The 18,349-nt window shown below is 26.5% G+C and overlaps 1 long non-coding RNA gene across 1 annotated transcript; it reads left to right on the plus strand.

Moving 5' to 3' along the window:
* Positions 1–372: 372 nt before the first annotated feature.
* Positions 373–16,963, plus strand: LOC126353985 (uncharacterized). The gene is made up of 2 exons (XR_007565250.1): positions 373–1,148; positions 16,776–16,963. It is a non-coding gene; the product is annotated as an uncharacterized LOC126353985 (long non-coding RNA).
* The last annotated feature ends 1,386 nt before the right edge of the window (positions 16,964–18,349 follow it).

Consider the following 18,349-nt stretch of genomic DNA (forward strand, 5'->3'; position numbering starts at 1 on the left):
TTTTTTTAGCTGAATATACTAGAATTGTCTTCATAAGAATGTTATTGGCTTTAATTTTTTTGGGCGGTGATTTTTATTCTTTTATATTTTTTATTAAGCTTGCTATTATATCTATTGGTTTTATTTGGGTTCGTGGAACATTACCACGGTTCCGTTATGATAAATTAATGTACTTAGCTTGAAAAAGTTTTTTACCTTTATCTTTGAATTTTTTTATTTTCTTTGTTGGTTTAAAGATTTTATTTATCTCATTTGTTTAGTGAAATTTTTTGAGAAAAGTTAATAGAAGAGTTAAACTTCTAATTTTATGTTTTCAAAACATATGCTTTTCCTAAGCTAATTAACTTTATTCCTTAATTAATTTATCTCATGCGTTTGCGACATGGACATTAATTAAGAAATATGTGAAGTAAATAATTGTTAAGATTTGACCTGTTATAATATAAGGTTCTTCAACAGGTCGTTTACCAATTCACGTTAGTAAGCATACAACAACTACTATAATTCAGAATAAAATTTGATTAATAGGGTAAAATTGAAAGCCTCGGAATGGTGTTTTATTATAAAATGGTAAAATTATTAAGATTCTAATTGATAAAAATAATGCAATAACACCTCCTAACTTATTAGGGATAGATCGTAGAATTGCATATGCAAATAGGAAATATCATTCTGGTTGAATGTGAACTGGTGTTACTAATGGGTTGGCAGGTACAAAGTTATCTGGATCTCCTAATAGGTAAGGATTAATTAAACATAGTATAATTAATAATGATGTTATTATTACAAATGTAATAGAATCCTTAAAGGTAAAGTATGGATGGAATGGAATTTTTTCAATATCTCCATTTAGTCCAAGAGGATTATTAGATCCTGTTTGGTGAAGAAAAAATAAATGAATTGCTGCTATAGCAGCAATAATAAATGGTAATACAAAATGGAATGTGAAGAATCGATTTAATGTTGCATTATCAACAGCGAATCCTCCTCATACTCATTGGACTAAATCTGTTCCTAAGTATGGGATTGCTGATAATAAATTAGTAATTACTGTTGCACCTCAAAAAGATATTTGGCCTCAGGGTAAGACATATCCTATAAATGCAGTTGCTATAACTAAAAATAAAATCACTGTACCAATTATTCAGGTATGTATATATATATATATATATATATATATATAAGATCCATAGTAAATTCCCCATCCTACATGTAAGTAAATACAAATAAAAAATATAGATGCTCCATTTGCGTGTAAGGTTCGGATAATTCAACCATTATTTACGTCTCGGCAGATGTGTACTACACTACTGAATGCTACTTCAATATTTGATGTATAATGTATAGCTAAAAATAGTCCAGTTACGATTTGAATTACCAAACATAACCCTAATAGGGATCAAAAATTTCATCAAAATGAAATATTTGTTGGGGCAGGTAAGTCAATTAAAGAGTTATTAATAATTTTAATTAAAGGATGTCTTAATCGTAAGGGTTTATTCATTAGTAATTATCTTATTTTACGAATAGGTCCCTGATTAATATTGGTGATTTTAACAACTGCTAGTAGTGCTAAAAATAAATAAATTATTATTATTATTGTAATAATGAATGTTGGTCTATTATATAATTTTTCTAAAGATATTGTTATTTCTTGATAATTGATTGAATTATCAATATTTATAGTTTCGGTGTTTTTGAAAAAGTCTATAAATATAGATATATCTAGAATAATTAATATTAATATGATAAATACTCACATTATTAATGTAATAATTATAGTGATTGATTTAGGCTGAAATATTTCGTTTGATGCAATTCTTGTAATGTAAATAAATAATACTAGTATACCACCAAGAAATGTTAAAAATAAAATATATGATAATCAATATCTTTCTATTATTGTTCCTGTTATTAATCCAACTAGGAAGGTTTGAAGGATAATAAAAAGCATTATTGATATTGGGTGTCTTAATTTAATAAAATTAATATTTATTACATTTGATAATGATATAATTATTATTTTGTTCATTTCAGGGGTTAGTTTATTTAAAATACCGGTTTTGGGGACCGATGATGGAAGCTTTTCCACCTCTGAAGTTTTAAAAGTGGGGGCTGGACTTATTTCCGGTTTACAAGACCGGCGTTTTTTTTAAACTATTAAAACTAATGTTTATATTCTCTATTTTTACTTCTTTATTGATTTATTTTGTTGGTGTTTATGTTTTTTCTTCTAAACGTAAACATTTATTAATGGTTCTTTTGAGATTAGAATATATTGTTCTTTCTTTATTTATGTTAGTTATTGTTTTTCTTATTGAGTTTGATTATGATTATTTTTTTCCTGTTATTTTTTTAGTTTTTTCTGTTTGTGAGGGTGCTTTAGGTCTTTCTATTTTAGTTTCAATAATTCGTTCTCATGGTAATGATTTTTTTAATTCTTTTAGTTTATCTTAATGTTAAAGTATTTATTTATAACTATTTTTTTGATCCCTCTTTGTTTATTAAATAATTGTTGATGGTTGGTTCATTCTTTAATGTTTCTGTCGGGTTTTGTTTTTATAATTTGTGTTTATTCATATGCTGATTTGAATATAATTAGATATTATTTTGGTATTGATTATTTTTCTTTTAGTTCAATTTTACTTAGTTTTTGGATTTGTTCTTTAATAATCACTGCTAGAGGTTCAGTTTATTTAAGTTCATATCATTCAAATTTTTTTGTTTTTATGGTTTTGATTTTAATAATTATGCTTTATTGTTCATTTGCTAGATTAAGTCTTCTTTCTTTTTATATTTTTTTTGAGGCTAGATTAGTTCCTACTTTACTTTTAATTTTGGGTTGGGGTTATCAACCTGAGCGTTTGCAGGCTGGTGTTTATTTAATTTTTTATACTTTGGTTGCTAGATTACCTTTATTATTAGTTTTATTTAAGGTTTATGATTTTTCTAATACTTTATATTTTCCTTTATTGGTTGATTTTGGTTCTTATTATTTTATGTTTTATGTATTTATAATTTTGGCTTTTTTAGTTGAGATACCTATGTTTTTGGTTCGTTTATGACTTCCTAAGGCTCATGTAGAGGCCCCTATTTCAGGTAGAATAATTCTTGCTGGTGTTTTATTAAAGTTAGGTGGTTATGGTATTTTTCGTGTTATAAAGGTTATTTCTTATTTGGGTTTAAAGTTTAATTATTTTTGATTGTCTTTAGGTTTATCTGGGGGTGTTATTGTAAGATTTATTTGTTTTCGTCAGGTTGATTTAAAGTCTTTAATTGCATATTCTTCTGTTGCTCATAAAAGAATGGTTATTTGTGGATTGATGACTATGAATTGATGAGGTTGTGTAGGTTCTCTTTCTCTAATGGTTGGTCATGGTTTATGTTCTTCTGGTTTATTTTGTTTATCTAATATTATTTATGAACGTTTAGGTAGACGAAGATTATTAATTAAGAAGGGTATAACTAATTTGATGCCAAGAATGGCTTTATGATGATTTCTTTTAAGATCATCAAATATGGCTGCTCCTCCTTCTTTAAATTTGGTAGGTGAAATTAGATTATTAAATAGAATTATATCTTGATCTTCTTTTAGATTCTTTGCTTTGAATTTTTTTATCTTTTTTTAGAGCTGTTTATACTTTGTATATATATTCTTATTCTCAGCATGGGAATTATTATTCTGGTGTTTATACTTGTGCTCTTGGTTATTTTCGTGAATATCATCTTTTACTTTTACATTGATTGCCTTTAAATATTCTCTGTTTAAAGGGTGAATATTTCTTTGTTTAGTTTGCTTAAGTATTTTAATTAAAAATATTGTTTTGTGGAATCAATGATATGAAGTTTTTCATCTTAGGCCGTGAATTTATTTTCTATTTGTTCTTTGATTTTTTTTTCTTTGTTTATTTCGAGAACTATAATTTTTATTTTAGGTATTTATTATTTAATAATTGATTATAGAGTTTTTGTCAAGTGAGAGCTTTTCAATTTAAATGGTTCTATAGTTGTTATAACTTTAATTTTGGATTGAATATCTCTTATTTTTATATCTTTTGTTATATATATTTCTTCTTTGGTTATTTATTATAGAGAGGATTATATATCTGGTGAAAAGAATATAAATCGTTTTATTATTATTGTTTTAATATTTATTCTTTCTATAGTTTTTTTAATTATTAGTCCTAATTTAATTAGAATTTTATTAGGTTGAGATGGTTTAGGTTTAGTTTCTTATTGTTTAGTTATTTATTATCAAACTGTAAAATCTTATAGTGCTGGTATATTAACTGCACTTTCTAATCGTATTGGTGATGTTGCTATTTTAATTTCTATTGCATGAATGTTAAATTTTGGTGGTTGAAATTATATTTATTATTATGATTTTATTTCTAATTCTTTTGAAATAAAGCTCATTACTATATTAATTGTTTTAGCAGCTATAACTAAGAGAGCTCTGATTCCTTTCTCTTCATGACTTCCTGCTGCTATAGCAGCTCCTACTCCTGTTTCTGCTTTAGTTCATTCTTCTACTCTTGTTACTGCTGGTGTTTATTTATTAATTCGTTTTAGACCAATATTGGATACTTATAATTGTGGTTGATTTTTACTTTTAATTGGTTGTATAACTATATTTATGGCTGGATTGGGCGCTAATTTTGAGTTTGATTTAAAGAAGATTATTGCTCTTTCTACTTTAAGACAACTTGGTTTAATAATAAGAATTTTGGCTATAGGTTATCCAAAGCTTGCATTTTTTCATTTATTGGCTCATGCTTTATTTAAGGCATTATTATTTATATGTGCAGGTTCAATAATTCATAATTTGAAGGATTCTCAGGATATTCGTTTTATAGGATCAACTGTTAATTTCATACTATTAACTTCAGTTTGTTTTAATGTTTCTAGTTTATCTTTGTGTGGAATACCTTTTTTAGCGGGATTTTATTCAAAGGATTTAATTGTTGAGATGGTTTGTTTAAGATGAATTAATTGTTTAATTTTTTTCTTTATTTTTTTCTACTGGTTTAACTGCTTCTTATTCTTTTCGTTTGTTTTATTATTCAATATCTGGTGATAATAATTTTTATTGTAGATTTTCTTTTGATGATAAGGGTCATTATATTTCATTTGGAATAATTGGTCTATTGTTTGTTGCTGTTTTTGGTGGTAGTCTTTTATCTTGATTAATTTTTCCTATTCCTCATGTGATTGCTTTACCTTATTATTTAAAGTTTTTAACTATTACAGTTGTTATTTTAGGTGCTTATTTAGGTTATCTTATTTCTAATTTTGATTTTTCTCATAATTTATTTTCTTTAAGTATACTTTCTTTTGTTAGATTTGCTGGTTCTATATGATTTATACCTTTTCTTTCAACTAAGTTTATTAGATATATTCCTTTAAAAATAGGTTATTATTCATCTAAGTCATTTGATTATGGTTGAGGTGAATTACTTGGTGGTCAAGGTTTATATAGATTATTTATTTATTTAATTGGTTATATTCAAGGTTGATATTATTCTAATTTCAAGATTTATCTTTTAACTTTTATTTTTTGAATATTTATTTTGGTAATATTGTTTTTCGTTTACTTTAATAGCTTATAATTAGAGCGTGACACTGAAGATGTTAAGGAAGTATTTTTACTTTTAAGTATTTATAAATATAGATATATTATTTTTACAGTGAAAATGTAATGTTTTATTTAAACTATATAAATTTTAGAAATGTTAACGGAGTTTAACCGCTAATATAAAAAGTTAGCAGCTTTCATATTGGCTTTACATTTCCTTAATTGGAACTATTATAGTTCAATTATATTATTAACAGTAATATGCCTCTTTTTGGCTTCAATTAATAAGAATAAGGGTAGTACATACCAATCTTCCAGGTCGAAACTGACTGCAATATTTCGCTTCTTATTCTATTTAAGGTTGATTGATAATATCAATACTTTTTGAATGCAACCCAAATGTTATATTTAACTACAACCCTTTATTCTGCTCATTGTAATGCTCCTTGGTTTCATTCATGGTATAGTCCTCCTAATAGAACTAGAATAAAAAATATTGTTGATACTGTTCAGATTATAATGTCTGAAGTTTTAAAAATAATTACAATTGGTAGAATTAGTGCAATTTCTACATCAAAAATTAAAAAGATTACTGCGATTAGGAAGAATCGTATTGAGAATGGTATTCGTGCTGATCTTTTTGGATCAAACCCACATTCAAATGGTGATCTTTTTTCTCGATCATTAATTAATTTTTTTGATAGTGTTGTTGCCAGGATTATAACAATTATTGGAATAATAAATCTAATGTAAACTCTTGTTGATAGAATTAGAATTGTTTTTCTTGATTTATATCAAGCTTTCTGATTGGAAGTCAAATGTACTATTTATACTAGAAAAACAATTATCTACCTCATCAATAAATAGAGATATATAAGAATAATCATACTACGTCTACGAAGTGTCAGTATCATGCTGCTGCTTCAAATCCAAAGTGATGTCTTGGTGAAAATTGATTTATTGAGTGTCGAAGTAGACATGTTGATAAAAAGATTGTTCCAATAATTACGTGTAAACCATGGAATCCTGTTGCAACAAAGAATGTTGATCCATAAACTGCATCTGCAATGGTAAAAGGTGCTTCTCAATATTCATATGCTTGAAGTATTGTAAAGTATAGTCCTAATAACACTGTGAAGAATAATCCTTGTAGTGCTTGAGTATGATTAGATTCCATTAAACTATGATGTGCTCATGTTACTGTTACTCCTGATGCTAAAAGAATAGCTGTATTAAGTAATGGAATTTGTATAGGGTTAAAGGGTTGAATTCCTATTGGAGGTCATATTATTCCTAGTTCAATTGTTGGTGCTAATCTTCTTCTAAAGAATGCTCAAAAAAAAGAAACGAAAAATAATACCTCTTATGCAATAAATAAAATTATTCCTCATCGTAATCCAATTGATACAAATCCTGTATGTAATCCTTGATATGTTCCTTCTCGTACTACATCTCGTCATCATTGAATTATAGTTAGTAGGGTAATTCCAAATCCAATTATGAATAAGTTAATATTAAATAGGTGGAATCATTTTGCTAGTCCTGATACTAGGACTATTGCTCCAATTGCTCCTGTTAATGGTCAAGGTCTATAGTCTACTAAGTGGAATGGGTGGTTTGAGTGAGTTGTTAACATAGGTTTAATATACTTCTCTAGAATATAGAGTTCTTAGAATTGAGAAAACATAGGCTTGAATTATTGCTACTGCTGATTCTAGAATTAATAGAAGTATTTGTCCAATAATTAGTAATGAGATTAAGTTTATTGCTATAGATGGTCCTGTGTTTCCTAATAAGGTTAATAATAAGTGTCCTGCAATTATATTTGCTGCCAACCGTACTGCTAATGTACCTGGTCGAATAACATTACTAATTGTTTCAATTAGTACTATAAATGATATTAATGCAGGCGGTGTACCTTGTGGTACAAGGTGTGTAAATATATGATTAGTATGGTTAATTCATCCAAATAATATAAATCTTAGCCATATAGGTAGGGCAATTGCAAATGTTAATGCTAAATGTCTTGTTCTAGTAAAAATATAAGGGAATAATCCTATGAAATTGTTAAATAATATTATAATAAAAATGGAGATGAAAATGAATGTTGTTCCATTAAATGATTTTGGTCCAAGAAGTGTTTTAAATTCATTATGTGAGGTTAAATTTAGTTTATTTCAGATTATGTTAATTCGTGATGGTGTAAGTCAAAATAGTGATGGGATTAATAATAGTCCTAGAAATGTTCTAGTTCAATTTAATGATAAATTAAAGATGTCAGTTGATGGGTCAAATGTTGAGAATAGATTTGTTATCATTTTCAATTTAAGTTTTTTATTTCAATTGTTCCTTTTTCTGCTCTTTTAATAAGGTTAGGTTTAAATGAGAAGAAGTTTATTTGATTAAACAAGATTAATGTAGCTGAAAATATAATGAATAGTGAGAATCATATAAGAGGGGATATTTGAGGGATTTGGATATAATTTCCCCATCAGAAGTAGTCGTTAATTTACTATTATTTGGTTTAAGAGACCATTACTTACTTTCAGTCATCTGATGAATTTCAAGGTGTACTAATTTTTTTTAGTTACTTTAGATTGACACTCTAATGTTATTTATTTTAACTAACTCCTTAAATTATCTTAGATAATCACTTAATAAATAAATTTACTGAAGTTCTTTCAATTACAATTGGTATAAATCTGTGGTCTGCTCCACAGATTTCTGAGCATTGTCCAAAGAATAATCCAGGTCGATTTATTGTGAATATTCCTTGATTTAACCGACCTGGCGTTGCATCAATTTTAACCCCTAATGCAGGAACTGCTCATGAGTGTAGAACATCTGATGCTCTTGTTAATACTCGTACTTCTGTATTTATTGGTAGGATTGTTCGGTTATCTACATCTAGTAGTCGGAATCCATCATTTTCTAGGTCTTGTTCTGGTGTTATATAAGTGTCAAATTCTACGTCTATGAAGTCTGAATATTCATATCTTCAATATCATTGTCGTCCAATGGTTTTAATTGTAATTATTGCATCTACTGAATCATCAAGTAAATATAATAGTCGTAATGATGGAAGGGCAATAAAAATTAATGTAATTGCTGGTAAAGCTGTTCAGATTATTTCAATTACATGTCCATGAAGTATATTACGGTTAGTATAGGCAATAAATAATATATAACTTAGGGCATAACCTACAATTACTGTAATTAATAATAATACGACCATAGTATGATCATGAAAGAATGATAATTGCTCCATTAATGGTGAAGCTCCATCTTGAAGAGATAAATTTGATCATGTTGCCATTAATAAATATTTTCTAATAAAAGGTCAAACCTTTATTTGTAGAGCTTAAATCTACTGCACTAATCTGCCATATTAGAATCTAGAGATTAATGGTAATTCTGAGTAACTATGTTCTGCAGGAGGGTTATTTTGTAGTCATTCTGTTGATCTTCTTATGTTAGCTCTAAATATAATTGCTCGGTTTGTAATCATTCTTTCTCATATAATTACAATGAATATAATGATTCCTACAATAGAAATTGTAGACCCAATTCTTGATACTACGTTTCATGATGTATATGCGTCTGGGTAGTCAGAGTATCGTCGAGGTATTCCTGCTAATCCTAGGAAGTGTTGAGGAAAGAATGTTAAATTTACTCCAATGAATATAATTGTAAATTGGATTTTTAATCATGTATTATTTATAGTTAATCCTGTAAATAGTGGATATCATTGAATGACACCTCCTATAATTGCAAATACTGCTCCTATAGATAATACATAATGAAAGTGGGCTACTACATAATATGTATCATGTAATACAATATCAAGTGATGAATTTGCTAATACTAATCCTGTTAATCCACCAATTGTAAATAGGAAAATAAATCCTAGAGCTCATAATAATGGTGGATTGAACTTGAATTTAGTTCCATATAATGTAGCTAATCATCTAAATACCTTAATTCCTGTAGGTACAGCAATAATTATTGTTGCTGATGTAAAATATGCTCGTGTGTCAACATCCATTCCTACTGTAAATATATGATGTGCTCATACAATAAATCCTATTAGTCCAATTGATAGTATAGCATAAATTATACCTAATGTTCCAAATGATTCAATTTTTCCTCTTTCTTGACATACAATATGTGAAATAATTCCGAACCCCGGTAGAATTAAAATATAAACTTCTGGGTGTCCAAAGAATCAAAATAGATGTTGATATAGAATTGGGTCACCCCCTCCTGCAGGGTCAAAGAATGATGTATTTAAATTTCGATCTGTTAATAATATAGTAATAGCTCCTGCTAAAACTGGAAGTGAAAGAAGGAGAAGTAATGCTGTAATAGCTACAGATCATACAAATAAAGGTGTTTGATCTAAAGTTATACTTTCTGATCGTATATTAATTGCTGTTGTAATGAAATTCACTGCACCAAGAATAGATGATACACCTGCTAAGTGCAGTGAAAAAATAGCTAGATCTACAGATGCACCCCCGTGTGCAATAGCTCCTGCTAGAGGAGGGTAAACTGTTCATCCTGTACCAGCACCATTATCTACTATAGAAGATGTAAGAAGAAGGGTTAGTGAAGGTGGTAGTAATCAAAAACTTATATTATTTATTCGTGGAAATGCTATATCTGGTGCACCAATTATTAGTGGAACAAGTCAATTACCAAATCCACCAATTATAATAGGTATTACTATAAAGAAAATTATTACGAATGCGTGAGCTGTAATAATAACATTATAAATCTGGTCATCCCCAATTAGAGATCCGGGTTGGCCAAGTTCAGCACGAATAAGTATTCTTATTGATGTTCCTACTATTCCTGCTCATGCTCCAAATATGAAGTATAAAGTACCAATGTCCTTATGGTTTGTTGAGAATAATCATTTTTGCGGTAAGATGGCTGAATTTTAGGTGGAAGACTGTAAATCTACTTATGAGATGTTTTCTCTCTTATCATATTTAGGTCTTATATTCAATTATGATTCTAGACTGCAATTCTAGAGGTGTAAAATTTTACTAAGGCCTAAAAGATTATTCTTTTAATTATAACTTTGAAGGTTATTAGTTTGATTAACTTAAGTCCTTAGTATAATGAAATTAAGGTTGATGTTGAAATCAATCCTATTGTTGAAATTATTACTGTTATAGGAAGAATGATTCTTGATTTTTGGGACTTTATCTTTATAGATCACGAATTTTCTGTGTATGATATAATTAGAGCTGAGAATCAAATACGTATATAGTAGTAGAGTGTAATTGTAGTTAATACAACTATAATAGTTATAATAGTTGTTATATTGTTTTCTATTAAAGATTGTATTACAATTCATTTTGGTAAGAATCCAAGGAATGGTGGTAGTCCACCTAAAGATAATAAAGATAAGAATATTATGAATTTAATTTCGGTTTTTATATTTCTGGCTGAATAAATTTGATTTATGAAAAATAAATTTATTTGCTTAAATAATAAAACTATAATTAATCTTAATAGTGAGTAAATAATGAAGTATAGTTCTCAGATGTTTTCTCTGACTGTTAATGATCTAATTATTCAACCTAGATGTCTGATTGATGAATATGCTAAAAGTTGTCGTAAGGATGTTTGATTTAAACCTCCTATTGCCCCAATAATAATTCTTAAGATAATAATTGTTCAAATAAAAGTTCTTAATTGAATACAATAAGATAAGACCATAATTGGGGCGATTTTTTGTCATGTTATTAATGTTAAACAATTATTTCATCTTGATGCTCCTATAACTTCTGGAAATCAGAAATGGAAAGGTGCAGCTCCAATCTTTAATAATAGTCTAGATCTAATTATTATTGATGGGATAAATTCTGTTTCCCATCCCATGGGATATTTTATTTGAATCAGCAAAATTGAAAATAATAATATTGTCGATGCTATTGCTTGGACAATAAAATATTTAATTGATGATTCATTTATTATTATATTTTTATTTCTTGTTAGGAGCGGAATAAATGAAAGTAAGTTGATCTCAAGTCCTATTCAAACCCCAAATCAGGAATTTGATGAAATGGACAGGATCGTTCCTATCATTAATGTTGATAGGAAGAGAAGTTTTGTAGAGTTGTTGGTCATTAAAAAGGAGAGGATTGATACCTCTATAAATGGGGTATGAACCCATTAGCTTGTTTAGCTTACCTTTTTACATTAAGGTGTATGATGCACGTTAGTTTTTGATACTAAAGGAGGTAGTTTAATTCTATCTTATGTAATTTTAATGAAGGTAATTTTATTTACTTTATTTACCCTATCAAGGTAACCCTTTAATCAGGCACTTCATTTATTTAATATATAAATCGAACGTTTTTTTTTGAAATTCTTTTATGTATTATTTTGTTTAATTAGGATTAATTTATCCTGCTCATTTTATTTTTTTATATATATATAATAAATAATTTATATTAATATATTACATTTAATTGAAATTAAAGAATTATAAGTTCATCTTACCATTATCAATTGATTATTTTAATGCAATTATTTACCTAGGATTATAGCTACTTATGTTTTTAGCTTAAAATAGGTTATTATAATATAATATATATAATAATATGTAATTTAAAATTTAATATTATTATAATTGGATATAATAAATAAAATTATTAATTTAAATATAAAATATTATAATTAATATAAATAATTATATTAATTATAGTAATATAATTATCTAAATTATCTATAATTAGATTATTTAACTAATATATATGAAAGTTAACTTAATATAAAAAAAAGAATTCATATTAATAACAAATTATATTAAATTACATAATTATATAAAATATATTTATTATATTATTTAATCTTTATTTATTTATTAGTGAAAAGAAAGATTAAATAAGAAAGAATATAATACATTTATTGCTATACATGTTCCATATTAATCTTTAATTATATATAATAGAGAAGTTGTTGTGGTCATACATAGGGGCGTTTCTTTTTTTTTTGTTAATGTTTGTGGTTTTTTTCTTTTTTTTTCTTTAAATATTTGAATCTTTTATTTTTTCCTGAATTAATAGATTTAAAATTTTCTTATTTTTTATTTTTAAAAGTTTTATTCTTGCTTGTTTATTCACTTTTTCTTTGTATTATATGTAAGTTTTGTTAGACTAAATGTTCTTTTTGCAGTAATTTGATTTAATTATCAAGTGATTTTGGATTTAGCAATTGATTTAGTATTGGCATAATTCGTGCCAGCAGCCGCGGTTATACGATTGATACAAGTGAATATTATTGGTTAAAACAGTTGTTTATATTATTAGGGTTGAAATATAAATTTGTAAGGTGAAATGTTAAAATTTATTTGTGGCCCTTTTTATGAATCTGTGAAATTTAAATAATAAACTAGGATTAGATACCCTATTATTTTAATGTTAATTATATTTACCAGGGTACTATTAGTTAAGGTCTTTAAACCCAAAGAATTTGGCGGTATCTCATTCCATTCAGAGGAACCTACCCCATGATTGATAATACACGATTTACTCTACTTAATTTATTTGTTTGTATATCTCCGTTATCAGAGAATCTTTTTAGAGTTATAATTCTCAAGATTTATAATTATAAAATATTTCAGGTCAAGGTGCAGCTTATAGTTAAGAGGAGGTGGGTTACAATAGATTTTTGTTTATAACGGATTTGATAGTGAAATACTGTTAATGAAGGTGGATTTGATAGTAATTTAATTTATTTAATTTAACTGATATTGGCTCTGAGATGTGTACACATCGCCCGTCGCTCTCATTATTGATTATTCTATTTTATTTTAAAGTAGCTTCAATTTAGATGAAATAAGTCGTAACATAGTAGATGTACTGGAAAGTGTATCTAGGAAGAGTTTCAAGATATAACTTATTAGTAAAGTGTTTCATTTACACTGAAAATTTTTCTGTGCAAATCAGGATATCTTGATTATTTATTTTATTATATTTATTTTTTGTTTATTTAATTATTTAATATAAATAATTTTATTGTATTTTTGTCTTAGTATATTTTATAGAATTGATTTTTTAAATTATAGTTTATTGGTGTAATGTAAGTGTTTTATGAAATATTATTTTAAATTTTTTTAAGTAGATTTTATTTATTGTACCTTTTGTATCAGGGTTTATCAAAATTTTAGTTTTTATTTTACTTGTTTCGATTTGGGTTGATTTATAAATAATTTATAGTTAATGTATCATAATTATTATTAAATTATTTATAGAAATGAGATGTTAATCGTTTCCCAAGATATCTAGTTTCTTAAGAAAAAATTTAATTTTTTAATGTTATTTGTTTTTATTTAATTTTTTAAGTAAAAATATTAACTTATTTATTCTTTAAGGGATAAGCTTTGAAGTTAATAACCATTAATTTATTTTATAGAAATATAATAGTAAGCTTTAAACCAGCTATCTTTAAGATTACGTTTTAGTTCATTATTTTTTATTTTGATTTTATAAATATTTTAGGTTTTTTATTAAGATTATTAATTTAATTTTAAAATTTTTGTAATAATGATAGAATTAGTATATTTATTTGTATGAAATTTTTACCTTGTGAACTTATTATAAGGAACTAGGCAAAATTGATTTCCGCCTGTTTATCAAAAACATGTCCTCTTGTTTATATTTTGAGGTCAGGCCTGCTCACTGAGCGAATTTTTAAAGAGCCGCGGTATTTTGACCGTGTAAAGGTAGAATAATCATTAGTCTCTTAATTAGTGGCTGGAATGAATGGCTTGACGAGAAATCAACTGTCTCTTAATAAATTTTTGAATTTAACTTTTGAGTCAAAAGGCTTAAATTCTTCTTTAGGACGAGAAGACCATATAGAGCTTGACATTTTACTTTTATATAGTTTTTTGTTTGTCTTTCTATATTTAATGATGATGTTTTGTTGGGGTGACATGAAGAATAGATAAACTCTTCATTATTATATCATTTATTTATGTTTGTTATTTTGATCCATAATTTATGATCATAAGATTAAGTTACCTTAGGGATAACAGCGTAATTGTTTTTGAGAGCTCATATCGACAAAGCAGATTGCGACCTCGATGTTGGATTAAGAAAAATTTTTGGTGCAGGAGCCCAATGATTAGGTCTGTTCGACCTTTAAATTCTTACATGATCTGAGTTCAGACCGGCGTGAGCCAGGTCGGTTTCTATCCTAAGATTGTTAATCCATATTAGTACGAAAGGACCATATGGTTAAAATATTTTTTGTTATATTGATTAATATTAATTTATTTACTATTTTGACAGATTAATGTGTTGAATTTAGAATTCATTTATGTAGATTTTTTCTACAAATAGTATTGATACTTTATGATTTATTTATATTTATTTTGAATTTTCTTTTATTGGTTATTTGTGTTTTAATTAGTGTTGCCTTTTTAACTTTATTAGAGCGTAAGGTTTTAGGTTATATTCAGATTCGAAAGGGTCCAGATAAGGTAGGTTTTGTTGGAATTCCTCAGCCATTTAGAGATGCTATTAAGTTAATTTGTAAGGAGCAGCCAATTCCTATTATATCTAATTACCTACTTTATTATTTTTCCCCTGTTTTTAATTTAATGATTTCTTTAGCCGTTTGAGTAATTTTTCCTTATTTAACTTAAATGTGTTCTTTTTCTTATGGATTTTTATTTTTTTTATGTTGTACTAGATTAGGTGTTTATACTGTTATAATTGCTGGTTGATCTTCTAATTCAAATTATTCATTATTAGGTTCTCTTCGTTCTGTTGCTCAAACAATTTCTTATGAAGTTAGTTTAGCTTTAATTTTATTGTCTTTAATTATTTTAATTGGTAGTTTTAATATGTTTGATTTTATAAACTATCAGCTTTATTGTTGATTTATTATTATTTCTTTTCCTTTAGCTTTAGCTTGTTTTGCTTCTTGCTTAGCTGAAACTAATCGTACTCCTTTTGATTTTGCTGAAGGGGAATCTGAGTTAGTTTCAGGATTTAATATTGAGTATGGTGCGGGTGGTTTTACTTTAATTTTTTTAGCTGAATATACTAGAATTGTCTTCATAAGAATGTTATTGGCTTTAATTTTTTTGGGTGGTGATTTTTATTCTTTTATATTTTTTATTAAGCTTGCTATTATATCTTTTGGTTTTATTTGGGTTCGTGGAACATTACCACGGTTCCGTTATGATAAATTAATGTACTTAGCTTGAAAAAGTTTTTTACCTTTATCTTTGAATTTTTTTATTTTCTTTGTTGGTTTAAAGATTTTATTTATCTCATTTGTTTAGTGAAATTTTTTGAGAAAAGTTAATAGAAGAGTTAAACTTCTAATTTTATGTTTTCAAAACATATGCTTTTCCTAAGCTAATTAACTTTATTCCTTAATTAATTTATCTCATGCGTTTGCGACATGGACATTAATTAAGAAATATGTGAAGTAAATAATTGTTAAGATTTGACCTGTTATAATATAAGGTTCTTCAACAGGTCGTTTACCAATTCACGTTAGTAAGCATACAACAACTACTATAATTCAGAATAAAATTTGATTAATAGGGTAAAATTGAATGCCTCGGAATGGTGTTTTATTATAAAATGGTAAAATTATTAAGATTCTAATTGATAAAAATAATGCAATAACACCTCCTAACTTATTAGGGATAGATCGTAGAATTGCATATGCAAATAGGAAATATCATTCTGGTTAAATGTGAACTGGTGTTACTAATGGGTTGGCAGGTACAAATATATCTGGATCTCCTAATAGGTAAGGATTAATTAAACATAGTATAATTAATAATGATGTTATTATTACAAATGTAATAGAATCCTTAAAGGTAAAGTATGGATGGAATGGAATTTTTTCAATATCTCCATTTAGTCCAAGAGGATTATTAGATCCTGTTTGGTGAAGAAAAAATAAATGAATTGCTGCTATAGCAGCAATAATAAATGGTAATACAAAATGGAATGTGAAGAATCGATTTAATGTTGCATTATCAACAGCGAATCCTCCTCATACTCATTGGACTAAATCTGTTCCTAAGTATGGGATTGCTGATAATAAATTAGTAATTACTGTTGCACCTCAAAAAGATATTTGGCCTCAGGGTAAGACATATCCTATAAATGCAGTTGCTATAACTAAAAATAAAATCACTGTACTAATTATTCAGGTATGTATATATATATAAGATCCATAGTAAATTCCCCGTCCTACATGTAAGTAAATACAAATAGAAAATATAGATGCTCCATTTGCGTGTAAGGTTCGGATAATTCAACCATTATTTACGTCTCGGCAGATGTGTACTACACTACTGAATGCTATTTCAATATTTGATGTATAATTTATAGCTAAAAATAGTCCAGTTACGATTTGAATTACCAAACATAACCCTAATAGGGTTCCAAAATTTCATCAAAATGAAATATTTGTTGGGGCAGGTAAGTCAATTAAACAGTAATTAATAATTTTAATTAAAGGATGTCTTAATCGTAAGGGTTTATTCATTAGTAATTATCTTATTTTACGAATAGGTCCCTGATTAATATTGGTGATTTTAACAACTGCTAGTAGTGCTAAAAATAAATAAATTATTATTATTATTGTAATAATGAATGTTGGTCTATTATATAATTATTCTAAAGATATTGTTATTTCTTGATAATTGATTGAATTATCAATATTTATAGTTTTGGTGTTTTTGAAAAAGTCTATAAATATAGATATATCTAGAATAATTAATATTAATATGATAAATACTCACATTATTAATGTAATAATTATAGTGATTGATTTAGGCTGAAATATTTCGTTTGATGCAATTCTTGTAATGTAAATAAATAATACTAGTATACCACCAAGAAATGTTAAAAATAAATTATATGATAATCAATATCTTTCTATTATTGTTCCTGTTATTAATCCAACTAGGAAGGTTTGAAGGATAATAAAAAGCATTATTGATATTGGGTGTCTTAATTTAATAAAATTAATATTTATTACATTTGATAATGATATAATTATTATTTTGATCATTTCAGGGGTTAGTTTATTTAAAATACCGGTTTTGGGGACCGATGATGGAAGCTTTTCCACCTCTGAAGTTTTAAAAGTGGGGGCTGGACTTATTTCCGGTTTACAAGACCGGCGTTTTTTTTAAACTATTAAAACTAATGTTTATATTCTCTATTTTTACTTCTTTATTGATTTATTTTGCTGGTGTTTATGTTTTTACTTCTAAACGTAAACATTTATTAATGGTTCTTTTGAGATTAGAATATATTGTTCTTTCTTTATTTATGTTAGTTATTGTTTTTCTTATTGAGTTTGATTATGATTATTTTTTTCCTGTTATTTTTTTAGTTTTTTCTGTTTGTGAGGGTGCTTTAGGTCTTTCTATTTTAGTTTCAATAATTCGTTCTCATGGTAATGATTTTTTAATTCCTTTGGTTTATCTTTATGTTAAAGTATTTATTTATAACTATTTTTTTGATCCCTCTTTGTTTATTAAATAATTGTTGATGGTTGGTTCATTCTTTCATGTTTCTGTCGGGTTTTGTTTTTATAATTTGTGTTTATTCATATGCTGATTTGAATATAATTAGATATTATTTTGGTATTGATTATTTTTCTTTTAGTTTAATTTTACTTAGTTTTTGGATTTGTTCTTTAATAATCACTGCTAGAGGTTCAGTTTATTTAAGTTCATATCATTCTAATTTTTTTGTTTTTATGGTTTTGATT

This window comes from Schistocerca gregaria, chromosome 3, assembly GCF_023897955.1.
Source record: "Schistocerca gregaria isolate iqSchGreg1 chromosome 3, iqSchGreg1.2, whole genome shotgun sequence".
NCBI classification, from domain to species: Eukaryota; Metazoa; Arthropoda; class Insecta; order Orthoptera; family Acrididae; genus Schistocerca; species Schistocerca gregaria.